The 27536-nt window shown below is 42.1% G+C and overlaps 17 non-coding genes across 17 annotated transcripts; 5 read left to right on the top strand and 12 right to left on the bottom strand.

The window, feature by feature from the left end:
• Positions 1-775: 775 nt before the first annotated feature.
• trnav-cac (transfer RNA valine (anticodon CAC)) lies at positions 776-848 on the bottom strand. Its single transcript has one exon. It is a non-coding gene; the product is annotated as a tRNA-Val (tRNA).
• A 104-nt stretch (positions 849-952) lies between these two features.
• trnav-aac (transfer RNA valine (anticodon AAC)) lies at positions 953-1025 on the bottom strand. The gene has a single exon. It is a non-coding gene; the product is annotated as a tRNA-Val (tRNA).
• A 2489-nt stretch (positions 1026-3514) lies between these two features.
• On the bottom strand, positions 3515-3587 carry trnav-cac (transfer RNA valine (anticodon CAC)). The gene has a single exon. It is a non-coding gene; the product is annotated as a tRNA-Val (tRNA).
• Positions 3588-3691: 104 nt separating this feature from the next.
• Positions 3692-3764, bottom strand: trnav-aac (transfer RNA valine (anticodon AAC)). Its single transcript has one exon. It is a non-coding gene; the product is annotated as a tRNA-Val (tRNA).
• Positions 3765-12503: 8739 nt separating this feature from the next.
• On the top strand, positions 12504-12586 carry trnal-cag (transfer RNA leucine (anticodon CAG)). Its single transcript has one exon. It is a non-coding gene; the product is annotated as a tRNA-Leu (tRNA).
• Positions 12587-13662: 1076 nt separating this feature from the next.
• Positions 13663-13735, bottom strand: trnav-cac (transfer RNA valine (anticodon CAC)). The gene has a single exon. It is a non-coding gene; the product is annotated as a tRNA-Val (tRNA).
• Positions 13736-13839: 104 nt separating this feature from the next.
• Positions 13840-13912, bottom strand: trnav-aac (transfer RNA valine (anticodon AAC)). Its single transcript has one exon. It is a non-coding gene; the product is annotated as a tRNA-Val (tRNA).
• A 1331-nt stretch (positions 13913-15243) lies between these two features.
• On the top strand, positions 15244-15326 carry trnal-cag (transfer RNA leucine (anticodon CAG)). The gene has a single exon. It is a non-coding gene; the product is annotated as a tRNA-Leu (tRNA).
• A 1075-nt stretch (positions 15327-16401) lies between these two features.
• Positions 16402-16474, bottom strand: trnav-cac (transfer RNA valine (anticodon CAC)). The gene has a single exon. It is a non-coding gene; the product is annotated as a tRNA-Val (tRNA).
• A 1331-nt stretch (positions 16475-17805) lies between these two features.
• On the top strand, positions 17806-17888 carry trnal-cag (transfer RNA leucine (anticodon CAG)). The gene has a single exon. It is a non-coding gene; the product is annotated as a tRNA-Leu (tRNA).
• A 1076-nt stretch (positions 17889-18964) lies between these two features.
• On the bottom strand, positions 18965-19037 carry trnav-cac (transfer RNA valine (anticodon CAC)). Its single transcript has one exon. It is a non-coding gene; the product is annotated as a tRNA-Val (tRNA).
• A 104-nt stretch (positions 19038-19141) lies between these two features.
• trnav-aac (transfer RNA valine (anticodon AAC)) lies at positions 19142-19214 on the bottom strand. The gene has a single exon. It is a non-coding gene; the product is annotated as a tRNA-Val (tRNA).
• A 3143-nt stretch (positions 19215-22357) lies between these two features.
• On the top strand, positions 22358-22440 carry trnal-cag (transfer RNA leucine (anticodon CAG)). The gene has a single exon. It is a non-coding gene; the product is annotated as a tRNA-Leu (tRNA).
• Positions 22441-22829: 389 nt separating this feature from the next.
• Positions 22830-22902, bottom strand: trnav-aac (transfer RNA valine (anticodon AAC)). Its single transcript has one exon. It is a non-coding gene; the product is annotated as a tRNA-Val (tRNA).
• A 1331-nt stretch (positions 22903-24233) lies between these two features.
• On the top strand, positions 24234-24316 carry trnal-cag (transfer RNA leucine (anticodon CAG)). The gene has a single exon. It is a non-coding gene; the product is annotated as a tRNA-Leu (tRNA).
• Positions 24317-25392: 1076 nt separating this feature from the next.
• Positions 25393-25465, bottom strand: trnav-cac (transfer RNA valine (anticodon CAC)). Its single transcript has one exon. It is a non-coding gene; the product is annotated as a tRNA-Val (tRNA).
• A 104-nt stretch (positions 25466-25569) lies between these two features.
• Positions 25570-25642, bottom strand: trnav-aac (transfer RNA valine (anticodon AAC)). The gene has a single exon. It is a non-coding gene; the product is annotated as a tRNA-Val (tRNA).
• Positions 25643-27536: the final 1894 nt, after the last annotated feature.

Below are 27536 nucleotides of genomic sequence, written 5' to 3'. Positions count from 1 at the left end.
TCCGCCCAGTTGCTAACAGGAGACCCTCCGCTTGTAAAGCCATCGTGATAACCACAGGAGCCTCCGGTTAGGGTGAGAGCACTGTCTTGTGGTGCCAGCGCAGAGAGACGGAAAGTCACTTTCCACAATGTTTTCATTCAATGTTCTACGCTGGTGGAATCACCTTCCCATTCCCACTCGGATTACGGATACACCGGTGTCCTTCAAACGACAGCTAACACCCATCTCTTCAGAGTACACCCGAACCCCGGTGAATATCCCTCTCTCTAAAGAAAACGAAACTCCTACTCCAGCACTAAATTCTCTGAGCACAAACAAATTACTTGGAATAAATAGCCCTTTTTCGTATGCATTGCCTCGTCTTGTTGAATACCTCCACTATTGTATGTCGCTTTGGACAAAAGTGTCCGCTAATTGTATGCTTCCGCCCAGTTTCGAACAGGAGACCTTTAGCGTGTAATGCAAACATGATAAACACTACACTACGGAAACCAATAGGCCAGTGCTGCTTCAAGTATTTATAGTCTTTTTTTATAGAGCTGTCTTGTACGGTCTGCACCGTGAAGGGCCAGCAAACGCACTGGCCACCTGCTCATGCACAACACAAAGCTAAAAGAAATCAGATTCTACGCAAGTTTGCGACACCGCGAGGGGCGGTAAACACTGAGCTGAATTCAAACTTCTAGCCTCACACCGCTCTGCAGAAAGAATGTTTTCAGTGAACGTCAGTACTCAACAGAAGCCTGATTTGACAATTGTCATAAAAGCCAGAGGTTGTTTCCGCCCAGTTTCGAACTGGGGACCTTTCGCGTGTGAGGCGAACGTGATAACCACTACACTACGGAAACCTTCAGGCAGATCGAGCTGATAACCCTTTTTGATTGGGTGCCTGTCGACGATCACTGCTGGTGCGGCAGTGGATGCTATTATTTTCTCGCCAAAAGAAGAGCACTGTTTCTGCTCGGTTTCGAACCGAGGACCTTTCGCGTGTTAGGCGAACGTGATGACCACTACACTACAGAAACCCCACAAGTGCTTTCACCAGCGAAGTTAGGCCTGCAAGGATAAAACAAGGCGTACGCGTTGGTCAATCGAGCGGACAAAGCCAACTCGGCGTCACAAGCTCCCTGCAGGTATTAGGGCCAATTTACAATCCGGGCCCGACACAGCTGTACAGGTCCTTGCGAAATGTCCCCTTTCGTCACATTTGAAGCACCTGAATTCTGGGCGTTCCTTCATCACATTTTCTGAGCTCATGCATAGTCGACAGGTTTTTACCTGATTGGTGTGCATGACTCTAAAGTGCTGTGGCGCTTCCGCCGTCTCGATTTTGGTACTGTATGGTAAGGAGACCATCTCTTCCGGAAATCTGTTTTTTACAAACCTTGTTCCATCTTCTATGTTTGTGCCAGGATACAATCTTCTTTTAATTTTAGATATGGGGAAAACTCCCCATCTCTCTAGCTTGCTTAACATTTCTTCATTTGCTAGGTAAACAGGCAGATGCTTGAACGAAACAACATAGTCTCTGTTTTGTAACCTCCGTACTTCAGATTTCACTCCTTTAATTGTCAATCCATTGTCTATTAAAATTTCGGTGTCAGCTTCAGTCTCCATTGTTACTTCATACTCCCTTTGTTTGTTTGGGTCTCACCGCCAGCATTCTTCCTTCTCCAATCAGCTCCGTGACTGCTTTGGTTATATCAAATCTTCTTGCATCTTTTACATTTTCTACTTCTACAGTTACTGTTGCTTCCTTTGTGCATACTCTTCTTTGTACCTCTTGCTTATCCTTACCTTTCTCACCTCTTCGTTGGCCGGGCTCTTCATTTTATTTATCTCTTTGTCTGTTGTCAAGTCCATTTTCTTTACCTCTCCGTCTATTATCCAGCCCATTTTCTTTATCCTTTCTTGCAAGTCCCTCCATTTCCATGTCGTTGCCGGGGAATCTGTCCATGATTAAAAATAAAACACACTACATAACCACCCTTCAGTCAGCAAAATGCTGCTGTTAGGTGGTTTTTAAAGACAAAAAGAAAACAAACAAACAAAAACACTCAAGGTCAATAAACAAAAAGGTAGACAAACAAAATGGGGAGAGCCTTTCTCTCCTTACTGCTGCCAACTCACTTCCTGTTTGCTCTATAGCCCCCTCAGGGTGGTGTGGCCGTAAGCAATGACAGCTGTCAAGTGTTGGCTATTGAAACTAGGCGCAGCCCCAGGAGGCGAGCACAGATTAGCTGCCTGCAGCGCCAATGAGCTGGACAGCCGGAGCTGGGCAAGCTGTGAAGCACCAGATTCCATGTCACGGTACTGCGGTGTGGCTCCCAGGAGACAGCTCCTGCCAAGCTTGCATGTCAGGAAGGCCGAGCGGTCTAAGGCGCTGCGTTCAGGTCGCAGTCTCCCCTGGAGGCGTTGGTTCGAATCCCACTTCTGACAAACCGAGCCTGCGGCAGTGCGCTCAGGCTGAATTCTTTAACTCTCTGCCCCATGTCCGAATGATACAGTAACACTGACAAAGTGCCGCATCACGCGGGCTTTAATGCAAGTGCACTGAAAGGGGATCAAAAGAATTGTCCTGGGATGGTGTTGCTTTTTAAGGTTTGCAGGGCATTTTTTTCGTCAAATCCTCGTACAACGTCAAGTCATGACATTTGACAGATCCATGCCCTTGTATCGTGGATCATCCAGTGAGCAGAGAGCCAATTGAGAATGTGCGTAAAAGCAAATCTGAATGTTTCCGCCCAGTTGCTAACAGGAGACCCTCCGCTTGTAAAGCCATCGTGATAACCACAGGAGCCTCCGGTTAGGGTGAGAGCACTGTCTTGTGGTGCCAGAGCAGAGAGACGGAAAGTCACTTTCCACAATGTTTTCATTCAATGTTCTACGCTGGTGGAATCACCTTCCCATTCCCACTCGGATTACGGATACACCGGTGTCCTTCAAACGACAGCTAACACCCATCTCTTCAGAGTACACCCGAACCCCGGTGAATATCCCTCTCTCTAAAGAAAACGAAACTCCTACTCCAGCACTAAATTCTCTGAGCACAAACAAATTACTTGGAATAAATAGCCCTTTTTCGTATGCATTGCCTCGTCTTGTTGAATACCTCCACTATTGTATGTCGCTTTGGACAAAAGTGTCCGCTAATTGTATGCTTCCGCCCAGTTTCGAACAGGAGACCTTTAGCGTGTAATGCAAACATGATAAACACTACACTACGGAAACCAATAGGCCAGTGCTGCTTCAAGTATTTATAGTCTTTTTTTATAGAGCTGTCTTGTACGGTCTGCACCGTGAAGGGCCAGCAAACGCACTGGCCACCTGCTCATGCACAACACAAAGCTAAAAGAAATCAGATTCTACGCAAGTTTGCGACACCGCGAGGGGCGGTAAACACTGAGCTGAATTCAAACTTCTAGCCTCACACCGCTCTGCAGAAAGAATGTTTTCAGTGAACGTCAGTACTCAACAGAAGCCTGATTTGACAATTGTCATAAAAGCCAGAGGTTGTTTCCGCCCAGTTTCGAACTGGGGACCTTTCGCGTGTGAGGCGAACGTGATAACCACTACACTACGGAAACTTTCAGGCAGATCGAGCTGATAACCCTTTTTGATTGGGTGCCTGTCGACGATCACTGCTGGTGCGGCAGTGGATGCTATTATTTTCTCGCCAAAAGAAGAGCACTGTTTCTGCTCGGTTTCGAACCGAGGACCTTTCGCGTGTTAGGCGAACGTGATGACCACTACACTACAGAAACCCCACAAGTGCTTTCACCAGCGAAGTTAGGCCTGCAAGGATAAAACAAGGCGTACGCGTTGGTCAATCGAGCGGACAAAGCCAACTCGGCGTCACAAGCTCCCTGCAGGTATTAGGGCCAATTTACAATCCGGGCCCGACACAGCTGTACAGGTCCTTGCGAAATGTCCCCTTTCGTCACATTTGAAGCACCTGAATTCTGGGCGTTCCTTCATCACATTTTCTGAGCTCATGCATAGTCGACAGGTTTTTACCTGATTGGTGTGCATGACTCTAAAGTGCTGTGGCGCTTCCGCCGTCTCGATTTTGGTACTGTATGGTAAGGAGACCATCTCTTCCGGAAATCTGTTTTTTACAAACCTTGTTCCATCTTCTATGTTTGTGCCAGGATACAATCTTCTTTTAATTTTAGATATGGGGAAAACTCCCCATCTCTCTAGCTTGCTTAACATTTCTTCATTTGCTAGGTAAACAGGCAGATGCTTGAACGAAACAACATAGTCTCTGTTTTGTAACCTCCGTATGAGGTGGATTTTATACTCTTTAAAGTGTGAAGTTAATATATATATTCAAAGTGTATGTATATAATCTGCTTGTAGACTTGCATACCATTAGAAGAATTACCATATCACAAGAACTGGATAAGTTATATAGTTACCAGGTTTGGGTCAGGGGTTAACCTAGGTGGAAATTGAGGTCAGGGGTTAACCTAGGTGGAATTTGTGTAATATATGGAGAACAAAGGAAAACAACGGATGTAAAAGGGTATTTAAATAAGCCAAGAACAGGAGTGAGGCAGAATTTTTCAGACAGAGATGCTACTGGGGGTCTCCTGAAAGTTCTCCTTTGTTGTCGACAATAAAGTATATTCTTCTGATATTCATAACCTCCAGACTGAGTTTGATTTAGTAAGAGATAAACCAAGAAAACCACTACATTTGGCGTCCCTCTGGGTGGGCTGGAAAGGAGCAGGACTGGTGTTGCTGTGCATGCTGGACTGGAGAGAAAACACAAATATGTGGCCACAATAAAAAACGGTAAGCGATTTTATGCTTATTAGTTTGTGTTTTTTCTGCCAGGACCTGCTTGTACAGGTAAATACACTTGAACTGTTTCTCCAGCTTTAAAGAATTAAAAGTAAATGTAAAAAAGATATTAAAGAAAAAAGGGGTTTTGAATAACAGAAGAAAAATAATTTGCATGCAAATGATCTGTGTTTTCCTAAGAGGGCCTTGATGGATAGGATAAACATTAACTAGTAACTGTTACCCAGATTTGGGAAATTATTAATGATGTAAGATATGCATAGAGCATTTATAAGTTATAAGAGAGAGTCCTTAATGTGTGGTAACAGTTAAGAGATTAAAGCAGATTAAAGTAGAGAGATGCGCGCTAAGACCTACGATACCGCTTTGTTTGAGGAGATAAACAAAGGGCTGCATGGGTAGGCGAAAGCCTGTGGTTACCGCTCTAAGGTTAGAGGGCTGCTCGGACAGGTCACTCAAGAGGAGTGTAGTGTAGAGTATTTATTTAATTGAAGTGTTTGTGTATTTGCTGCTTCAGATTGTGGCAAAATAGTCCACATTGGTGGGCAGAGAAGACTGCCTTCCTCCTCCTTGAATGGAATGAGGATGGGGGGATGCAGCTCCTGTTACACTGAGTTGGAGGAGAGGAGTGAATGAGAAGAGGAAAAGTAATAAGATTAGAAGTGTGAATGTGTTTAAAAGTATGTTTTCAATAAGGAGTAGGTTAAAATAATGATTATAGTATATTATAATATAAAAGGAGGGCTGCATATGTGTGGTGTGATTTAAAGAACAATAGGAATAGTGATTGATGCAGTTTAAGAGAAGAGATTATGATATAAAGAGAGGAGTCTCTTAAATTAAAACTAATGGAACATGTGCATTTAAAAAACACAGAGTAAAAAGCAGAAGAATAAACATTTTTCTGAAATTATCTTTGTGTTTTAAGTTTGAATATGTTAAAAAAGAACAATAGGCAGAGTGAACTTAAATTCTTTACATAGCAACAGGTGAAAGACAGTCTGCTCCAGGATGGGGGTAAGAGAGAGATTTATGGTGTCCATGTGTGAACAATAGATTGCCTATTTACAGCACTAGGGAAACAGAGAAGAGGAGAGTTAATGAGAGGAGATCAAACTATAGATGAAATAATGACATAGACATTAACATAATTTGGATAGAATATAAGTTATTACTGAATAGATAAATTATAAAGTAGTATAGTAAGATAAATTAAATGAGGAAAAACTAATAATAGAGTTATATTATATAGAAAAGAGTTTGAAACTTTACTAATGAAAAAGAATAAATGAAGTCATAGTGATCAATATATATAGAGATAAAGGAAGTATAGAGTAAAAGAATGTATTAATAAACAAATAGATTTACTAAATAAGTATGAATAAAAAAACATATAAGTTAGTTATTTGATTGAGAATAAAATAGAAAAAGAAAACTTGAAAAATAAATAGTGATTAATTGAAGATTTATTTATAAAATGTGTAACAAAATAAGCTTTAAAATGTATAAGAAAACCTAAGAGCTAAAAACTCAAATTACAGAAAGGAAAAAGAATAAAATAGAAATAGGAAAAAATAAGTCCACTGTTTCATAGATAAAATTAGATGTTTAAAATATGCTTACAATATAGGCACATTGAACAGATAAGATAAAAAGAAAAAAACAGTAACAATTTAAAGAAATAATTGACTTTAGAGAATTTGATTGGATTTAAGGAAAAAAAAAATGTTTTGTCATCTTTCTCAAAGTCAGCTATGTCATTTGTTTGTAGTAAAGTACAGTGATTCAGATGAAAATCATAGAAGCTAGGTAAATGTTAAAGAATGCGTTAGAGTGAGTTTAAAAGATTAATACATGTAAAAGTTTATGCAGTAAGAAGCTAAATTGATAATTATGCATTGCACTTCAAAAATGAAAAATGCTTTTGGTAAATAAATATGTGAATTTAATTAATAATATTAACTTTGAGCTATAGCAGTAATGATTTTGAACAGTTTTACCAGATATTAGGCCACCATGTAGTATTGTTGAATTAAATCAAGTAGGGAAAAACAGATATGGAAAAAAAGAAATGCAATACTAAAATACGTGACAGAGAAAATAAAAGATAAGATAATGACAAATGGCAAACAGAAGAAACATTTGATGTAAGCAGTGAAAAAATAGAAACTGAGTATAGAAAATGTTACAATGTAAAAATGAGTGGTTAGTAAAGGAACACTAGCATAGATGAGGAGAAATGTAAAGTAAAGCATAATCTGAAGCTAAAGAAATTATTTAGAAGAACACTGAAGAAATAGAAAATTAAACATTTACATATGATAAAATGATTGTGAATTAGAAAAAAATAAACTGTTAAACCGTAAAGAGGAGAAAATAGATGAGAGGAGTCTTCATTTGATGAAAAAAAAATGGGAAAGAAGGAAAGACTTTTATGAGCTAAATTCCATATATTACTTAAGAGGACATAGGGATGGACTTTGGGGGACTGTGGTCTCTTACCTACTAGACATCTCTGAGTGCACTAGCAAATGGAAAAGGTGTTTGAAAAACACAATGGACAAACTGTTGGCTGTGGACATTTGTGAAAGCAGTGAGGCAGGCACTGCATACCCAGGAATTACTGAGGACTGGAAAGGCTACTTATGTTCAGAGACACTAAAAAGAGGCAAACAAGCTAACGATGAACTGATCAAAGAGAAAAAGCGCTCCACCAGAACTTTACAATAGCTCAATGAAAGAAGCCAGCACTAAGAAAGAAGGGGGAAATACTGTGCCCTGATATGGACACCACAGAAATGACTGCACCAATCTATGAACCAGTTGTCTTCTCAGGGTGTGAGGAGGGGGAGTCTGGCAGTCCATCTCAAAGCAGTCGACCTATAGTCCAAATTGAGTACAATGTGACCACTCAGAGGGCAAAATAAGAGCAAAAGTGTAGCTACCCATTGTTGTATCAAATCAGACTCCTGTCAATTTAATAAATAGAAAAGTATCATGTAAACTGTAAGAAAAGTCTTAGATGATAATGTACAATGAAACTTTAAATGTGTTATGTTGAAAAGATAAATTATGAAGAATGTTAAATTATTTTGGTTTATTTTCATAGATTAACTCATAGAGATTATTGAACATAAGAGGATAAATTATAATGCATGGTGGTGATAAAAAAGATAATAAAAAACAGTTTTTGATAACTAAAAAATAATAATTTGGGTTAGAAGTTGATGGAGTTAAGTATTTAAGTTAAAATTAGGGAAAACTTATTTTGAGTAAACTAAACCAAGATTTGAGAGAAAAATTATGTCAGAGATTAAGACAGAAAAGTGATTTAAAGAAGAGATGGAAAAAAAAAAGTGAAATGAACTCACAGTACTGAATAGGTCAAAAAGTAACAATTCTAAATTTACTAAAAGAATATGTGAAAAAGAAAAGTGTTTAAAAAAAAAAAAAAACAGAAAACGCATTGTTTTACATATGTGAAGAAATAATTAAAAGCAAAAAAGAACTAAGGACTAAAGGAGAAAAATTAGATCAGATAGAGAGGAACCTATAAAGAAATCCAGTGATTTTTCAGTCAAATGATAAAAAAGTACAACAAAAAATTATGAATAACCAGTTTGATGTGAGAGCAGGAAGGAATTAGGAGCTGAAAATGCTGAAAAGTGAAAAATGTTAATTAATAGAAAATGCAAAATAAGAAATAGCTCAGAAATAAGAAATTACTTAGGTGTCAAATTTTAATAATGATTAACAGTTCAGGACATTAAGGGAAAACAAAATTAGCCAGCATAGGGATGATTAATAAAAAATTAAACCAGATGCAGGTCTGTTATATGCTGGAATAGGCGTTATTGAAACTTTTGAGAACATAGCAATAATAGAAACATTTAGATATGTTATGGCATTTCTAAGTAAAGTCAATTTCAATTCGGTTGTGATGGTGTAGGTGACTGATGAAATGGATTCTATTTGAATTTGATTTGAATTTAAATTTTGATTATGGCATTAGTCAAAACAGGCAAAAGTAAATGTTGTAAAATTTATGATTTAAGAACAGTCAGTAATAGAGAATTTCTTAGCTGAGGTTCCTAACACGCACTGTACTTAAATTTTTTAGTTTGGATGCCAACTATGTTAAAGTAATTAATTGATTTCTGTTCAGGTAATTATCAGAGGAGGGTAGACACTTGGTTACACTTAAAGTAAATAGGCTGATTTACATAGGTACATACATTAGAATGCATAAAAGGTTTTAGAATATTTAGTGATAGATATTGTAATGTGTAGGATTTAATTATCTGCAGGTACATCTAGCTCAAGCCAAGTAAAAGACAGAAATAAAACTTTTTAGGGATGAGGGTTTAGTGTTAACAAGATTCTGTATCTATTCTAGATGCAATAATAACTGTTAAGCTGATAAATAAAAAATTGATTTTACACTAAAGAAAATAGGGTAGCAGGTCTAATAATAGTATAGAGTCACAACCTTAATTAGATTATAGTACAAATAAACAACGTACTAGTCTTTATGAACATGTGTAGCATCAAAGGGAAGCAAAAAAGATAGGTATGATTTTTGTAATAGGAAGTACAGATTGTTGATATAACAGCATTTCTAGATATTGTCATTGGTGATGTACATGGATTGAATCAAGGGTGAAGTGATAAGGAAAATTAAGCAGCAAGCAAAATGATTTGAAAAAAGTGATCGCCTTTTTGAATGCAGTGATTAGTGAATTGTTGTACACATGTGACATCTGTGCAAAGTAGAATGTGAGTAAAAGATCAGCAATAGGTCTAATGGATTATTCAAGAACTTCATTGTAGATGTTGTGAAATGATAAAATTAGCTTAGGGCAAGAGATACAAGTTTTTGGGCATGACAGTTGTGGTAGATGAGTGAAGGTAATTCCATCAGCAGAGCAGGGAAGAAGAAACAGTTACTATATGTAAGACAAGAGAAGTAAGTCTCCTATTTGGAATACCTTCAGAAATAAGTTTAACGTGTCTGCATTTAAAAATAAATTAGAGTAATTCATTAAAGTAAGTTAATTTACGTTAATTAAAGTAAATAAAGGTAATTAAGTAGATAAATAAGTGGATATGTGATTCAGTGAATAGATAAGTAAATGTATTGATAAAGAATTGGAAATCAAGAAAATTGAGAAATTACACATAATTGTAAGGAATGATTGAAAGAGCTAAAGATGATTCATCAAGGCCTAGTTTAACAAGATGTGTTAAAATAATATACCTTTTGCATTAATAAGTGATTGAATGAAAACTGACAGAAACAAGCAACTAACATTGCATGAAGTATTATTGGGTCGACCCTTGCATGTAATCATGTATTTAACCTTGTGGAATGTTTGAAGAACATTTCTAATGCATTGGAAAGAAGTTTGGTCTTTTATGAGGAAACTAACTGCCATGTGCAAAGCAATATCTGTACAGGAAACCAGAAAGGACCAGAAGCAGGAGATTAATCTGGTGATCGAGTATATCTGAGGTTTTCTGGAGAAAGTGGAGTGAAATCAGGAGAAATGGACCTTATGCCAAGGTTACCAAAGGGGATGCCATCAACTGGATACCTTCTGGACCACAGCACAAGACAGCCAAAGGAAAAACACTCCAGCAAGAGAAAGTTAACGGGAAACAGAGGAGGCAGAAAATCCCAAAGCTCAAACCAACGAATTGCAAAGTGTGGCAGAAGCAGTTCATCAGAACAGTTAAAAGAGTAATTCTGATTATATACCTGAGTGAGAAATACAGAAGGTGCCACAAATTCAAGTGATGATAATCACGACAACTTCAGGTTATAGACTCTCAACATAAAGTCTTTAGCAACACTTTTTAAGGCTAGAACGAAACAAAGAATGCTCGCAAGTATGTGCCAGATTTAGGGTCAAAAAGATGAACTAGTGCTAAAATTTTTATAGTTTAGATAAAGAAGAGGATGATGAAGAGGATCCATGCCTTGGGTGTTAAGTGCTAGCAACCTCTACCCCAAAACGGCGGCTCTCTACGATACGCAAAGTATCTGAGCTGAAGATCAACGTACTCTACGGATTATGTTTTGTGGGTGTTAGATTAGAATATTGTGTTGTGACCCTAGATTGGGAGATTGTGCATGTTTATTTTTTGTTTTAGTTTTATTCTTTAATGTATGTTAAATAATCATGACCCCCAGAAGCAAATAGATAACTAATTGTATGCTTAAAATACTACTTTTTATGATATCAACAAAATAGAATCAAGTCTTTTACTGTGTCCTCGTCAATAGTGGGCGCAGAGGTTTGGCGTGATTCTATTCCAGAGTGCAATTACATGATTTGGTCATTTGTAATAATACTGTGACATATATTTGTCATTAGGTAGTATGGCTGAGGGCTAGGTCATGGAGTTGCACTATGGGCCAAAAAACAAGAATATTAAGACTTGAAGTCTTAAGAGGAGGGATTATATGAGGTGGATTTTATACTCTTTAAAGTGTGAAGTTAATATATATATTCAAAGTGTATGTATATAATCTGCTTGTAGACTTGCATACCATTAGAAGAATTACCATATCACAAGAACTGGATAAGTTATATAGTTACCAGGTTTGGGTCAGGGGTTAACCTAGGTGGAAATTGAGGTCAGGGGTTAACCTAGGTGGAATTTGTGTAATATATGGAGAACAAAGGAAAACAACGGATGTAAAAGGGTATTTAAATAAGCCAAGAACAGGAGTGAGGCAGAATTTTTCAGACAGAGATGCTACTGGGGGTCTCCTGAAAGTTCTCCTTTGTTGTCGACAATAAAGTATATTCTTCTGATATTCATAACCTCCAGACTGAGTTTGATTTAGTAAGAGATAAACCAAGAAAACCACTACACGTACTTCAGATTTCACTCCTTTAATTGTCAATCCATTGTCTATTAAAATTTCGGTGTCAGCTTCAGTCTCCATTGTTACTTCATACTCCCTTTGTTTGTTTGGGTCTCACCGCCAGCATTCTTCCTTCTCCAATCAGCTCCGTGACTGCTTTGGTTATATCAAATCTTCTTGCATCTTTTACATTTTCTACTTCTACAGTTACTGTTGCTTCCTTTGTGCATACTCTTCTTTGTACCTCTTGCTTATCCTTACCTTTCTCACCTCTTCGTTGGCCGGGCTCTTCATTTTATTTATCTCTTTGTCTGTTGTCAAGTCCATTTTCTTTACCTCTCCGTCTATTATCCAGCCCATTTTCTTTATCCTTTCTTGCAAGTCCCTCCATTTCCATGTCGTTGCCGGGGAATCTGTCCATGATTAAAAATAAAACACACTACATAACCACCCTTCAGTCAGCAAAATGCTGCTGTTAGGTGGTTTTTAAAGACAAAAAGAAAACAAACAAACAAAAACACTCAAGGTCAATAAACAAAAAGGTAGACAAACAAAATGGGGAGAGCCTTTCTCTCCTTACTGCTGCCAACTCACTTCCTGTTTGCTCTATAGCCCCCTCAGGGTGGTGTGGCCGTAAGCAATGACAGCTGTCAAGTGTTGGCTATTGAAACTAGGCGCAGCCCCAGGAGGCGAGCACAGATTAGCTGCCTGCAGCGCCAATGAGCTGGACAGCCGGAGCTGGGCAAGCTGTGAAGCACCAGATTCCATGTCACGGTACTGCGGTGTGGCTCCCAGGAGACAGCTCCTGCCAAGCTTGCATGTCAGGATGGCCGAGCGGTCTAAGGCGCTGCGTTCAGGTCGCAGTCTCCCCTGGAGGCGTTGGTTCGAATCCCACTTCTGACAAACCGAGCCTGCGGCAGTGCGCTCAGGCTGAATTCTTTAACTCTCTGCCCCCATGTCCGAATGATACAGTAACACTGACAAAGTGCCGCATCACGCGGGCTTTAATGCAAGTGCACTGAAAGGGGATCAAAAGAATTGTCCTGGGATGGTGTTGCTTTTTAAGGTTTGCAGGGCATTTTTTTCGTCAAATCCTCGTACAACGTCAAGTCATGACATTTGACAGATCCATGCCCTTGTATCGTGGATCATCCAGTGAGCAGAGAGCCAATTGAGAATGTGCGTAAAAGCAAATCTGAATGTTTCCGCCCAGTTGCTAACAGGAGACCCTCCGCTTGTAAAGCCATCGTGATAACCACAGGAGCCTCCGGTTAGGGTGAGAGCACTGTCTTGTGGTGACAGCGCAGAGAGACGGAAAGTCACTTTCCACAATGTTTTCATTCAATGTTCTACGCTGGTGGAATCACCTTCCCATTCCCACTCGGATTACGGATACACCGGTGTCCTTCAAACGACAGCTAACACCCATCTCTTCAGAGTACACCCGAACCCCGGTGAATATCCCTCTCTCTAAAGAAAACGAAACTCCTACTCCAGCACTAAATTCTCTGAGCACAAACAAATTACTTGGAATAAATAGCCCTTTTTCGTATGCATTGCCTCGTCTTGTTGAATACCTCCACTATTGTATGTCGCTTTGGACAAAAGTGTCCGCTAATTGTATGCTTCCGCCCAGTTTCGAACAGGAGACCTTTAGCGTGTAATGCAAACATGATAAACACTACACTACGGAAACCAATAGGCCAGTGCTGCTTCAAGTATTTATAGTCTTTTTTTATAGAGCTGTCTTGTACGGTCTGCACCGTGAAGGGCCAGCAAACGCACTGGCCACCTGCTCATGCACAACACAAAGCTAAAAGAAATCAGATTCTACGCAAGTTTGCGACACCGCGAGGGGCGGTAAACACTGAGCTGAATTCAAACTTCTAGCCTCACACCGCTCTGCAGAAAGAATGTTTTCAGTGAACGTCAGTACTCAACAGAAGCCTGATTTGACAATTGTCATAAAAGCCAGAGGTTGTTTTCGCCCAGTTTCGAACTGGGGACCTTTCGCGTGTGAGGCGAACGTGATAACCACTACACTACGGAAACCTTCAGGCAGATCGAGCTGATAACCCTTTTTGATTGGGTGCCTGTTGACGATCATTGCTGGTGCGGCAATGGATGCTATTATTTTCTCGCCAAAAGAAGAGCACTGTTTCTGCTCGGTTTCGAACCGAGGACCTTTCGCGTGTTAGGCGAACGTGATGACCACTACACTACAGAAACCCCACAAGTGCTTTCACCAGCGAAGTTAGGCCTGCAAGGATAAAACAAGGCGTACGCGTTGGTCAATCGAGCGGACAAAGCCAACTCGGCGTCACAAGCTCCCTGCAGGTATTAGGGCCAATTTACAATCCGGGCCCGACACAGCTGTACAGGTCCTTGCGAAATGTCCCCTTTCGTCACATTTGAAGCACCTGAATTCTGGGCGTTCCTTCATCACATTTTCTGAGCTCATGCATAGTCGACAGGTTTTTACCTGATTGGTGTGCATGACTCTAAAGTGCTGTGGCGCTTCCGCCGTCTCGATTTTGGTACTGTATGGTAAGGAGACCATCTCTTCCGGAAATCTGTTTTTTACAAACCTTGTTCCATCTTCTATGTTTGTGCCAGGATACAATCTTCTTTTAATTTTAGATATGGGAAAAACTCCCCATCTCTCTAGCTTGCTTAACATTTCTTCATTTGCTAGGTAAACAGGCAGATGCTTGAACGAAACAACATAGTCTCTGTTTTGTAACCTCCGTACTTCAGATTTCACTCCTTTAATTGTCAATCCATTGTCTATTAAAATTTCGGTGTCAGCTTCAGTCTCCATTGTTACTTCATACTCCCTTTGTTTGTTTGGGTCTCACCGCCAGCATTCTTCCTTCTCCAATCAGCTCCGTGACTGCTTTGGTTATATCAAATCTTCTTGCATCTTTTACATTTTCTACTTCTACAGTTACTGTTGCTTCCTTTGTGCATACTCTTCTTTGTACCTCTTGCTTATCCTTACCTTTCTCACCTCTTCGTTGGCCGGGCTCTTCATTTTATTTATCTCTTTGTCTGTTGTCAAGTCCATTTTCTTTACCTCTCCGTCTATTATCCAGCCCATTTTCTTTATCCTTTCTTGCAAGTCCCTCCATTTCCATGTCGTTGCCGGGGAATCTGTCCATGATTAAAAATAAAACACACTACATAACCACCCTTCAGTCAGCAAAATGCTGCTGTTAGGTGGTTTTTAAAGACAAAAAGAAAACAAACAAACAAAAACACTCAAGGTCAATAAACAAAAAGGTAGACAAACAAAATGGGGAGAGCCTTTCTCTCCTTACTGCTGCCAACTCACTTCCTGTTTGCTCTATAGCCCCCTCAGGGTGGTGTGGCCGTAAGCAATGACAGCTGTCAAGTGTTGGCTATTGAAACTAGGCGCAGCCCCAGGAGGCGAGCACAGATTAGCTGCCTGCAGCGCCAATGAGCTGGACAGCCGGAGCTGGGCAAGCTGTGAAGCACCAGATTCCATGTCACGGTACTGCGGTGTGGCTCCCAGGAGACAGCTCCTGCCAAGCTTGCATGTCAGGATGGCCGAGCGGTCTAAGGCGCTGCGTTCAGGTCGCAGTCTCCCCTGGAGGCGTGGGTTTGAATCCCACTTCTGACAAACCGAGCCTGCGGCAGTGCGCTCAGGCTGAATTCTTTAACTCTCTGCCCCATGTCCGAATGATACAGTAACACTGACAAAGTGCCGCATCACGCAGGCTTTAATGCAAGTGCACTGAAAGGGGATCAAAAGAATTGTCCTGGGATGGTGTTGCTTTTTAAGGTTTGCAGGGCATTTTTTTCGTCAAATCCTCGTACAACGTCAAGTCATGACATTTGACAGATCCATGCCCTTGTATCGTGGATCATCCAGTGAGCAGAGAGCCAATTGAGAATGTGCGTAAAAGCAAATCTGAATGTTTCCGCCCAGTTGCTAACAGGAGACCCTCCGCTTGTAAAGCCATCGTGATAACCACAGGAGCCTCCGGTTAGGGTGAGAGCACTGTCTTGTGGTGCCAGAGCAGAGAGACGGAAAGTCACTTTCCACAATGTTTTCATTCAATGTTCTACGCTGGTGGAATCACCTTCCCATTCCCACTCGGATTACGGATACACCGGTGTCCTTCAAACGACAGCTAACACCCATCTCTTCAGAGTACACCCGAACCCCGGTGAATATCCCTCTCTCTAAAGAAAACGAAACTCCTACTCCAGCACTAAATTCTCTGAGCACAAACAAATTACTTGGAATAAATAGCCCTTTTTCGTATGCATTGCCTCGTCTTGTTGAATACCTCCACTATTGTATGTCGCTTTGGACAAAAGTGTCCGCTAATTGTATGCTTCCGCCCAGTTTCGAACAGGAGACCTTTAGCGTGTAATGCAAACATGATAAACACTACACTACGGAAACCAATAGGCCAGTGCTGCTTCAAGTATTTATAGTCTTTTTTTATAGAGCTGTCTTGTACGGTCTGCACCGTGAAGGGCCAGCAAACGCACTGGCCACCTGCTCATGCACAACACAAAGCTAAAAGAAATCAGATTCTACGCAAGTTTGCGACACCGCGAGGGGCGGTAAACACTGAGCTGAATTCAAACTTCTAGCCTCACACCGCTCTGCAGAAAGAATGTTTTCAGTGAATGTCAGTACTCAACAGAAGCCTGATTTGACAATTGTCATAAAAGCCAGAGGTTGTTTCCGCCCAGTATTGAACTGGGGACCTTTCGCGTGTGAGGCGAACGTGATAACCACTACACTACAGAAACCCCACAAGTGCTTTCACCAGCGAAGTTAGGCCTGCAAGGATAAAACAAGGCGTACGCGTTGGTCAATCGAGCGGACAAAGCCAACTCGGCGTCACAAGCTCCCTGCAGGTATTAGGGCCAATTTACAATCCGGGCCCGACACAGCTGTACAGGTCCTTGCGAAATGTCCCCTTTCGTCACATTTGAAGCACCTGAATTCTGGGCGTTCCTTCATCACATTTTCTGAGCTCATGCATAGTCGACAGGTTTTTACCTGATTGGTGTGCATGACTCTAAAGTGCTGTGGCGCTTCCGCCGTCTCGATTTTGGTACTGTATGGTAAGGAGACCATCTCTTCCGGAAATCTGTTTTTTACAAACCTTGTTCCATCTTCTATGTTTGTGCCAGGATACAATCTTCTTTTAATTTTAGATATGGGGAAAACTCCCCATCTCTCTAGCTTGCTTAACATTTCTTCATTTGCTAGGTAAACAGGCAGATGCTTGAACGAAACAACATAGTCTCTGTTTTGTAACCTCCGTACTTCAGATTTCACTCCTTTAATTGTCAATCCATTGTCTATTAAAATTTCGGTGTCAGCTTCAGTCTCCATTGTTACTTCATACTCCCTTTGTTTGTTTGGGTCTCACCGCCAGCATTCTTCCTTCTCCAATCAGCTCCGTGACTGCTTTGGTTATATCAAATCTTCTTGCATCTTTTACATTTTCTACTTCTACAGTTACTGTTGCTTCCTTTGTGCATACTCTTCTTTGTACCTCTTGCTTATCCTTACCTTTCTCACCTCTTCGTTGGCCGGGCTCTTCATTTTATTTATCTCTTTGTCTGTTGTCAAGTCCATTTTCTTTACCTCTCCGTCTATTATCCAGCCCATTTTCTTTATCCTTTCTTGCAAGTCCCTCCATTTCCATGTCGTTGCCGGGGAATCTGTCCATGATTAAAAATAAAACACACTACATAACCACCCTTCAGTCAGCAAAATGCTGCTGTTAGGTGGTTTTTAAAGACAAAAAGAAAACAAACAAACAAAAACACTCAAGGTCAATAAACAAAAAGGTAGACAAACAAAATGGGGAGAGCCTTTCTCTCCTTACTGCTGCCAACTCACTTCCTGTTTGCTCTATAGCCCCCTCAGGGTGGTGTGGCCGTAAGCAATGACAGCTGTCAAGTGTTGGCTATTGAAACTAGGCGCAGCCCCAGGAGGCGAGCACAGATTAGCTGCCTGCAGCGCCAATGAGCTGGACAGCCGGAGCTGGGCAAGCTGTGAAGCACCAGATTCCATGTCACGGTACTGCGGTGTGGCTCCCAGGAGACAGCTCCTGCCAAGCTTGCATGTCAGGATGGCCGAGCGGTCTAAGGCGCTGCGTTCAGGTCGCAGTCTCCCCTGGAGGCGTTGGTTCGAATCCCACTTCTGACAAACCGAGCCTGCGGCAGTGCGCTCAGGCTGAATTCTTTAACTCTCTGCCCCCATGTCCGAATGATACAGTAACACTGACAAAGTGCCGCATCACGCGGGCTTTAATGCAAGTGCACTGAAAGGGGATCAAAAGAATTGTCCTGGGATGGTGTTGCTTTTTAAGGTTTGCAGGGCATTTTTTTCGTCAAATCCTCGTACAACGTCAAGTCATGACATTTGACAGATCCATGCCCTTGTATCGTGGATCATCCAGTGAGCAGAGAGCCAATTGAGAATGTGCGTAAAAGCAAATCTGAATGTTTCCGCCCAGTTGCTAACAGGAGACCCTCCGCTTGTAAAGCCATCGTGATAACCACAGGAGCCTCCGGTTAGGGTGAGAGCACTGTCTTGTGGTGCCAGCGCAGAGAGACGGAAAGTCACTTTCCACAATGTTTTCATTCAATGTTCTACGCTGGTGGAATCACCTTCCCATTCCCACTCGGATTACGGATACACCGGTGTCCTTCAAACGACAGCTAACACCCATCTCTTCAGAGTACACCCGAACCCCGGTGAATATCCCTCTCTCTAAAGAAAACGAAACTCCTACTCCAGCACTAAATTCTCTGAGCACAAACAAATTACTTGGAATAAATAGCCCTTTTTCGTATGCATTGCCTCGTCTTGTTGAATACCTCCACTATTGTATGTCGCTTTGGACAAAAGTGTCCGCTAATTGTATGCTTCCGCCCAGTTTCGAACAGGAGACCTTTAGCGTGTAATGCAAACATGATAAACACTACACTACGGAAACCAATAGGCCAGTGCTGCTTCAAGTATTTATAGTCTTTTTTTATAGAGCTGTCTTGTACGGTCTGCACCGTGAAGGGCCAGCAAACGCACTGGCCACCTGCTCATGCACAACACAAAGCTAAAAGAAATCAGATTCTACGCAAGTTTGCGACACCGCGAGGGGCGGTAAACACTGAGCTGAATTCAAACTTCTAGCCTCACACCGCTCTGCAGAAAGAATGTTTTCAGTGAACGTCAGTACTCAACAGAAGCCTGATTTGACAATTGTCATAAAAGCCAGAGGTTGTTTCCGCCCAGTTTCGAACTGGGGACCTTTCGCGTGTGAGGCGAACGTGATAACCACTACACTACGGAAACCTTCAGGCAGATCGAGCTGATAACCCTTTTTGATTGGGTGCCTGTCGACGATCACTGCTGGTGCAGCAGTGGATGCTATTATTTTCTCGCCAAAAGAAGAGCACTGTTTCTGCTCGGTTTCGAACCGAGGACCTTTCGCGTGTTAGGCGAACGTGATGACCACTACACTACAGAAACCCCACAAGTGCTTTCACCAGCGAAGTTAGGCCTGCAAGGATAAAACATGGCGTACGCGTTGGTCAATCGAGCGGACAAAGCCAACTCGGCGTCACAAGCTCCCTGCAGGTATTAGGGCCAATTTACAATCCGGGCCCGACACAGCTGTACAGGTCCTTGCGAAATGTCCCCTTTCGTCACATTTGAAGCACCTGAATTCTGGGCGTTCCTTCATCACATTTTCTGAGCTCATGCATAGTCGACAGGTTTTTACCTGATTGGTGTGCATGACTCTAAAGTGCTGTGGCGCTTCCGCCGTCTCGATTTTGGTACTGTATGGTAAGGAGACCATCTCTTCCGGAAATCTGTTTTTTACAAACCTTGTTCCATCTTCTATGTTTGTGCCAGGATACAATCTTCTTTTAATTTTAGATATGGGGAAAACTCCCCATCTCTCTAGCTTGCTTAACATTTCTTCATTTGCTAGGTAAACAGGCAGATGCTTGAACGAAACAACATAGTCTCTGTTTTGTAACCTCCGTACTTCAGATTTCACTCCTTTAATTGTCAATCCATTGTCTATTAAAATTTCGGTGTCAGCTTCAGTCTCCATTGTTACTTCATACTCCCTTTGTTTGTTTGGGTCTCACCGCCAGCATTCTTCCTTCTCCAATCAGCTCCGTGACTGCTTTGGTTACATCAAATCTTCTTGCATCTTTTACATTTTCTACTTCTACAGTTACTGTTGCTTCCTTTGTGCATACTCTTCTTTGTACCTCTTGCTTATCCTTACCTTTCTCACCTCTTCGTTGGCCGGGCTCTTCATTTTATTTATCTCTTTGTCTGTTGTCAAGTCCATTTTCTTTACCTCTCCGTCTATTATCCAGCCCATTTTCTTTATCCTTTCTTGCAAGTCCCTCCATTTCCATGTCGTTGCCGGGGAATCTGTCCATGATTAAAAATAAAACACACTACATAACCACCCTTCAGTCAGCAAAATGCTGCTGTTAGGTGGTTTTTAAAGACAAAAAGAAAACAAACAAACAAAAACACTCAAGGTCAATAAACAAAAAGGTAGACAAACAAAATGGGGAGAGCCTTTCTCTCCTTACTGCTGCCAACTCACTTCCTGTTTGCTCTATAGCCCCCTCAGGGTGGTGTGGCCGTAAGCAATAGCCGCGTTTCCACTATCGCGCCCAAAGCGAGCGAGCCAGGGCGAGCCAAGGCCAGTGGGGTTTCCACTGTCACTTCCGGGGCCTAATCGGGCCAAAGCGGGGCTTTCTTGGGGCCAGCGGCCGGCCTTTTTCGGCCCGCCGAATACCTTGGGCCAAGGAGGGCCAGCTGGGGCTTCGGGGCGGAGTAAAAGAAGAGGCGGGCAGTTTTCTGATCGCACACAAGTACATGCGCCAAACAAATAAAGAAATAAGGGAAAGAAAACATCTAGCCTTATAGTCTGGGGTCTTTTTGCGTATGATCACTCTTATGTTTCCCTTTTAAATGTAAGGCTGCTGCATAAAATAATAAAGTAGTTTAATTTATAGTGACGTTTTTTGCTGCGTCCTCCTTTATGTTTCAATAACGCATAATAATCTTTACACCATATTAAAAACACAGCAGACAGTAAAGGTTTTCGAGAGTTTTTGTCAAGTTTAAAATGTTTGTTTGTTTGTGCACGTTTAGATGCCTGTCTGTGTGTGTGAGACCGGGAAAAAGCGCTCCTTCACAGCTCTGTTATGCCGCGAGCGGCTTTTTTCATTATTTATTTTGGAGATAATACACATATAAATACAACAGAAAGACTTAAACTTAACAAAATACGTGCCCACTTTCGTAGACTTTAAACAATATATTGTCATATCTTGATAAAATAGCCTAAGGTAGCCTATATTGAAATATAATTTAAAGAATTACAAATATCGGATATATAATCACATTAAATAAATAAACCAATATAAAATAAACAAAAGCTAGCTATAACAATGTAGGTAGCCTATATACAATACATAAATCAAACCGTTTTAAAGCCACATATAGCCTAACTTTCACTTTGCAAAGACCTGTCTGAAAAAAAAAAGATTTTCGATATTTTTTAAAAACAATAAACACCGGAGAAGGGTTTGAAATATTTATATAGAGTAAATATTTATATAAGTAAATATTTATAAAGTATTTGGATACGATGATATTAATCAAATCGCGCAAACAGAGCATTATTTGGGTGAGTGAAAGCAGAATCTCCTATACCTTTTTTTCTGTCACCCAGTCCTGCGCAGCACTCGCTGCTAAACGCATATGGGGGAAAGTCCAAACACAAAATGTGTTCTATATCCTCAAACAACTGTTTATGTTTTAATATGACGTGGTTAAATTTATAAATGAACTTTAAATGAGGAGTTTTAGTGAATAGCTGCCGAGCGCAACAAATATGGCTATATTTTATTAGGCTACTCGCTCTTGTGCTGAAAACTTAACACGACTTCTATCAAAACGAGGATGTTAAAAAATACATGCCATATCGAGTTATAAAGGAGAATTTCTGTGGCTTTATATTATGGATGTGTGCGCTCTCTGTGTTGGGTCCCTGCGTTAGTGGCGAGAGCACTCGATGCACAATGCCAGTCGGTCGGCGAGTAAACAAATGTAATGAATGGAAATACACAGGTCTGTGCGTATAGACATTTCATGTACCGCTGTACAGTAACGTGTCGTTTGTTTGTTTCGGTTGTCTTCATTTTAATGGTTTCGTTTCGTGATGATTTATGGTGTGCTTTATCTGCCTCATTCCCGCTGAAGTGGGCGGGTTGTGTGACGTTTGATTCGGGGACGTTCTGTGGGCGGTGTTTGCGTGACGCGCTGTGAGCTTTAGCCCGACAGTGGAAACGCGACATGATTTCAGCCTCATTTCTCAACCTCCCGGGCTATTGGCCCGCCCCGGCCCGATTAAAGCCCTGGCTCGCACTGGCCCGATAGTGGAAATGCGGCTAATGACAGCTGTCAAGTGTTGGCTATTGAAACTAGGCGCAGCCCCAGGAGGCGAGCACAGATTAGCTGCCTGCAGCGCCAATGAGCTGGACAGCCGGAGCTGGGCAAGCTGTGAAGCACCAGATTCCATGTCACGGTACTGCGGTGTGGCTCCCAGGAGACAGCTCCTGCCAAGCTTGCATGTCAGGATGGCCGAGCGGTCTAAGGCGCTGCGTTCAGGTCGCAGTCTCCCCTGGAGGCGTGGGTTCGAATCCCACTTCTGACAAACCGAGCCTGCGGCAGTGTGCTCAGGCTGAATTCTTTAACTCTCTGCCCCATGTCCGAATGATACAGTAACACTGACAAAGTGCCGCATCACGCGGGCTTTAATGCAAGTGCACTGAAAGGGGATCAAAAGAATTGTCCTGGGATGGTGTTGCTTTTTAAGGTTTGCAGGGCATTTTTTTCGTCAAATCCTCGTACAACGTCAAGTCATGACATTTGACAGATCCATGCAACTGGGGACCTTTCGCGTGTGAGGCGAACGTGATAACCACTACACTACGGAAACTTTCAGGCAAATCGAGCTGATAACCCTTTTTGATTGGGTGCCTGTCGACGATCACTGCTGGTGCGGCAGTGGATGCTATTATTTTCTCGCCAAAAGAAGAGCACTGTTTCTGCTCGGTTTCGAACCGAGGACCTTTCGCGTGTTAGGCAAACGTGATGACCACTACACTACAGAAACCCCACAAGTGCTTTCACCAGCGAAGTTAGGCCTGCAAGGATAAAACAAGGCGTACGCGTTGGTCAATCGAGCGGACAAAGCCAACTCGGCGTCACAAGCTCCCTGCAGGTATTAGGGCCAATTTACAATCCGGGCCCGACACAGCTGTACAGGTCCTTGCGAAATGTCCCCTTTCGTCACATTTGAAGCACCTGAATTCTGGGCGTTCCTTCATCACATTTTCTGAGCTCATGCATAGTCGACAGGTTTTTACCTGATTGGTGTGCATGACTCTAAAGTGCTGTGGCGCTTCCGCCGTCTCGATTTTGGTACTGTATGGTAAGGAGACCATCTCTTCCGGAAATCTGTTTTTTACAAACCTTGTTCCATCTTCTATGTTTGTGCCAGGATACAATCTTCTTTTAATTTTAGATATGGGGAAAACTCCCCATCTCTCTAGCTTGCTTAACATTTCTTCATTTGCTAGGTAAACAGGCAGATGCTTGAACGAAACAACATAGTCTCTGTTTTGTAACCTCCGTACTTCAGATTTCACTCCTTTAATTGTCAATCCATTGTCTATTAAAATTTCGGTGTCAGCTTCAGTCTCCATTGTTACTTCATACTCCCTTTGTTTGTTTGGGTCTCACCGCCAGCATTCTTCCTTCTCCAATCAGCTCCGTGACTGCTTTGGTTATATCAAATCTTCTTGCATCTTTTACATTTTCTACTTCTACAGTTACTGTTGCTTCCTTTGTGCATACTCTTCTTTGTACCTCTTGCTTATCCTTACCTTTCTCACCTCTTCGTTGGCCGGGCTCTTCATTTTATTTATCTCTTTGTCTGTTGTCAAGTCCATTTTCTTTACCTCTCCGTCTATTATCCAGCCCATTTTCTTTATCCTTTCTTGCAAGTCCCTCCATTTCCATGTCGTTGCCGGGGAATCTGTCCATGATTAAAAATAAAACACACTACATAACCACCCTTCAGTCAGCAAAATGCTGCTGTTAGGTGGTTTTTAAAGACAAAAAGAAAACAAACAAACAAAAACACTCAAGGTCAATAAACAAAAAGGTAGACAAACAAAATGGGGAGAGCCTTTCTCTCCTTACTGCTGCCAACTCACTTCCTGTTTGCTCTATAGCCCCCTCAGGGTGGTGTGGCCGTAAGCAATGACAGCTGTCAAGTGTTGGCTATTGAAACTAGGCGCAGCCCCAGGAGGCGAGCACAGATTAGCTGCCTGCAGCGCCAATGAGCTGGACAGCCGGAGCTGGGCAAGCTGTGAAGCACCAGATTCCATGTCACGGTACTGCGGTGTGGCTCCCAAGAGACAGCTCCTGCCAAGCTTGCATGTCAGGATGGCCGAGCGGTCTAAGGCGCTGCGTTCAGGTCGCAGTCTCCCCTGGAGGCGTTGGTTCGAATCCCACTTCTGACAAACCGAGCCTGCGGCAGTGCGCTCAGGCTGAATTCTTTAACTCTCTGCCCCCATGTCCGAATGATACAGTAACACTGACAAAGTGCCGCATCACGCGGGCTTTAATGCAAGTGCACTGAAAGGGGATCAAAAGAATTGTCCTGGGATGGTGTTGCTTTTTAAGGTTTGCAGGGCATTTTTTTCGTCAAATCCTCGTACAACGTCAAGTCATGACATTTGACAGATCCATGCCCTTGTATCGTGGATCATCCAGTGAGCAGAGAGCCAATTGAGAATGTGCGTAAAAGCAAATCTGAATGTTTCCGCCCAGTTGCTAACAGGAGACCCTCCGCTTGTAAAGCCATCGTGATAACCACAGGAGCCTCCGGTTAGGGTGAGAGCACTGTCTTGTGGTGCCAGCGCAGAGAGACGGAAAGTCACTTTCCACAATGTTTTCATTCAATGTTCTACGCTGGTGGAATCACCTTCCCATTCCCACTCGGATTACGGATACACTGGTGTCCTTCAAACGACAGCTAACACCCATCTCTTCAGAGTACACCCGAACCCCGGTGAATATCCCTCTCTCTAAAGAAAACGAAACTCCTACTCCAGCACTAAATTCTCTGAGCACAAACAAATTACTTGGAATAAATAGCCCTTTTTCGTATGCATTGCCTCGTCTTGTTGAATACCTCCACTATTGTATGTCGCTTTGGACAAAAGTGTCCGCTAATTGTATGCTTCCGCCCAGTTTCGAACAGGAGACCTTTAGCGTGTAATGCAAACATGATAAACACTACACTACGGAAACCAATAGGCCAGTGCTGCTTCAAGTATTTATAGTCTTTTTTTATAGAGCTGTCTTGTACGGTCTGCACCGTGAAGGGCCAGCAAACGCACTGGCCACCTGCTCATGCACAACACAAAGCTAAAAGAAATCAGATTCTACGCAAGTTTGCGACACCGCGAGGGGCGGTAAACACTGAGCTGAATTCAAACTTCTAGCCTCACACCGCTCTGCAGAAAGAATGTTTTCAGTGAACGTCAGTACTCAACAGAAGCCTGATTTGACAATTGTCATAAAAGCCAGAGGTTGTTTTCGCCCAGTTTCGAACTGGGGACCTTTCGCGTGTGAGGCGAACGTGATAACCACTACACTACGGAAACCTTCAGGCAGATCGAGCTGATAACCCTTTTTGATTGGGTGCCTGTTGACGATCATTGCTGGTGCGGCAGTGGATGCTATTATTTTCTCGCCAAAAGAAGAGCACTGTTTCTGCTCGGTTTTGAACCGAGGACCTTTCGCGTGTTAGGCGAACGTGATGACCACTACACTACAGAAACCCCACAAGTGCTTTCACCAGCGAAGTTAGGCCTGCAAGGATAAAACAAGGCGTACGCGTTGGTCAATCGAGCGGACAAAGCCAACTCGGCGTGACAAGCTCCCTGCAGGTATTAGGGCCAATTTACAATCCGGGCCCGACACAGCTGTACAGGTCCTTGCGAAATGTCCCCTTTCATCACATTTGAAGCACCTGAATTCTGGGCGTTCCTTCATCACATGTTCTGAGCTCATGCATAGTTGACAGGTTTTTACCTGATTGGTGTGCATGACTCTAAAGTGCTGTGGCCCTTCTGTCGTCTTGATCACATGTTTTTGGATTTGTCAGGGAAACCAGAGCACCCAGAGGAAACCCACACGAACATGGGGAGAACATGCAAACTCCACACAGAAAAACCAACTGACCCAGCTTAGGCTCGAACTAGTGACCTTCTTGCTGTAAGGCGAACATGCTACCCACTGCACCACCATGCAGCCACCATACACATTTTTTCCTAAAATGTATATATATTTTAAGTCTTAGCTCTGCAATTTAACTATTTTTGTGGCAAATATTTTTTCATTATCTTTCAAACAGTAGGCTGAAAAAAAACTAATTTTAGAATAACAATTAAATTGCCGGCAATGTGGTGGCGCTGAGGGTAGAACGTTCGCCTCACAGTAAGAAATTTGTTGGTTCGAGCCTCAGCTAGGTCAGGTGGCATTTCTGTGTGGAGTTTGCATGTTCTCCCTGTGTTTGTGTGGGTGTCCTCTGGGTGCTCTGGTTTCCTCCACAAATCCAAAGACATTTGGTACAGGTAAATTGAGTAGGCTCAAATATATATATGTGTGTGTGTTTGGATGTTTCCCAGTGATGCATTGCAGCTGGAAGGGCATCTGTTGTGTAAAACATGGATGGTGCTGGATAAGCTCTTGGGTTATTCCATTGTAGCAACTCCAGACTAATAAAGGGACTAAGCTGAAAAGAAAATTAATGAATTTAGTCGGAATTTAAAGGTTTTTGCATCTGATTTCAATATTATTATTTTTTTGGAATTGTAAGCTAAGCTTATTGTGCTGTAGGTTTTTGCTTCTACATTTTACCAACAGTAAACCGGAGCATTATTGAACAAAGAAACATACAAAAGAACCCTTCCTTTTCATTGATACAACCTTTATGCAAAAATCTCCAAAAATGAGCTCTCTACACTTTTGAGCGAACTCTGTTCATTTTCCTGGTGTGAAGCTGATTCTGTTAAATTGCTCCCTGTTCGCAAAGTACAGCTCTGCAATTGCAGCGAGCTGGGCCACTGCATTTTGAGAGACACCTTCTCTCTGGAACGCTCTGGTCATGGTTGCTCCACGTCTTGTCAGCTTTAAAAGCCTTTTGTAGCATGTATGACATCACAAACATTATTAGCTGAAAAACTATTTAAAACAATTAATACCTTCATGACCAAATAATTACAATGCAACCACCTATCGTAAGCCTAATGAGCACGCAAAATTATATAAGTATCAAATGCACATTTGTTTGTGTGTGTGTATGTGAGTGAAAGACAGCATGTAGTAGTGTGTGTAAGAGAGAGAGCCAGTACATGTTTATGAGAAAGCATGTAGAAGTGTGTGTGTGAGAGGGAGGGCTTATCTTTGTGAGTGAGAGCATGTACATGTGTCTGTGAGATGTCGATGTGTTTGTGTTGGCAACATTGTATCATTTACAGTCATGCTAAAAAAGTATTTCTGAATTGAATTGAGATAGAATGTAAGTGTGTGAGAGAGAGCATGTACAAGAGTGAGTGTGTTAGTGAGAGTGTGTACAAGTGTGTGTGTGTGTGTGTGTGAGTGAGACTAGTTAGTTAGTGTTGTGCTGAAATTTGATATGTCCTGAAAACTTGTCAGACCAAACAGTTATTT

Source organism: Danio rerio, chromosome 4 (assembly GCF_049306965.1).
Source record: "Danio rerio strain Tuebingen ecotype United States chromosome 4, GRCz12tu, whole genome shotgun sequence".
Taxonomy (NCBI): Eukaryota; Metazoa; Chordata; class Actinopteri; order Cypriniformes; family Danionidae; genus Danio; species Danio rerio.
This window is presented reverse-complemented; position numbering and strand designations above follow the sequence as displayed.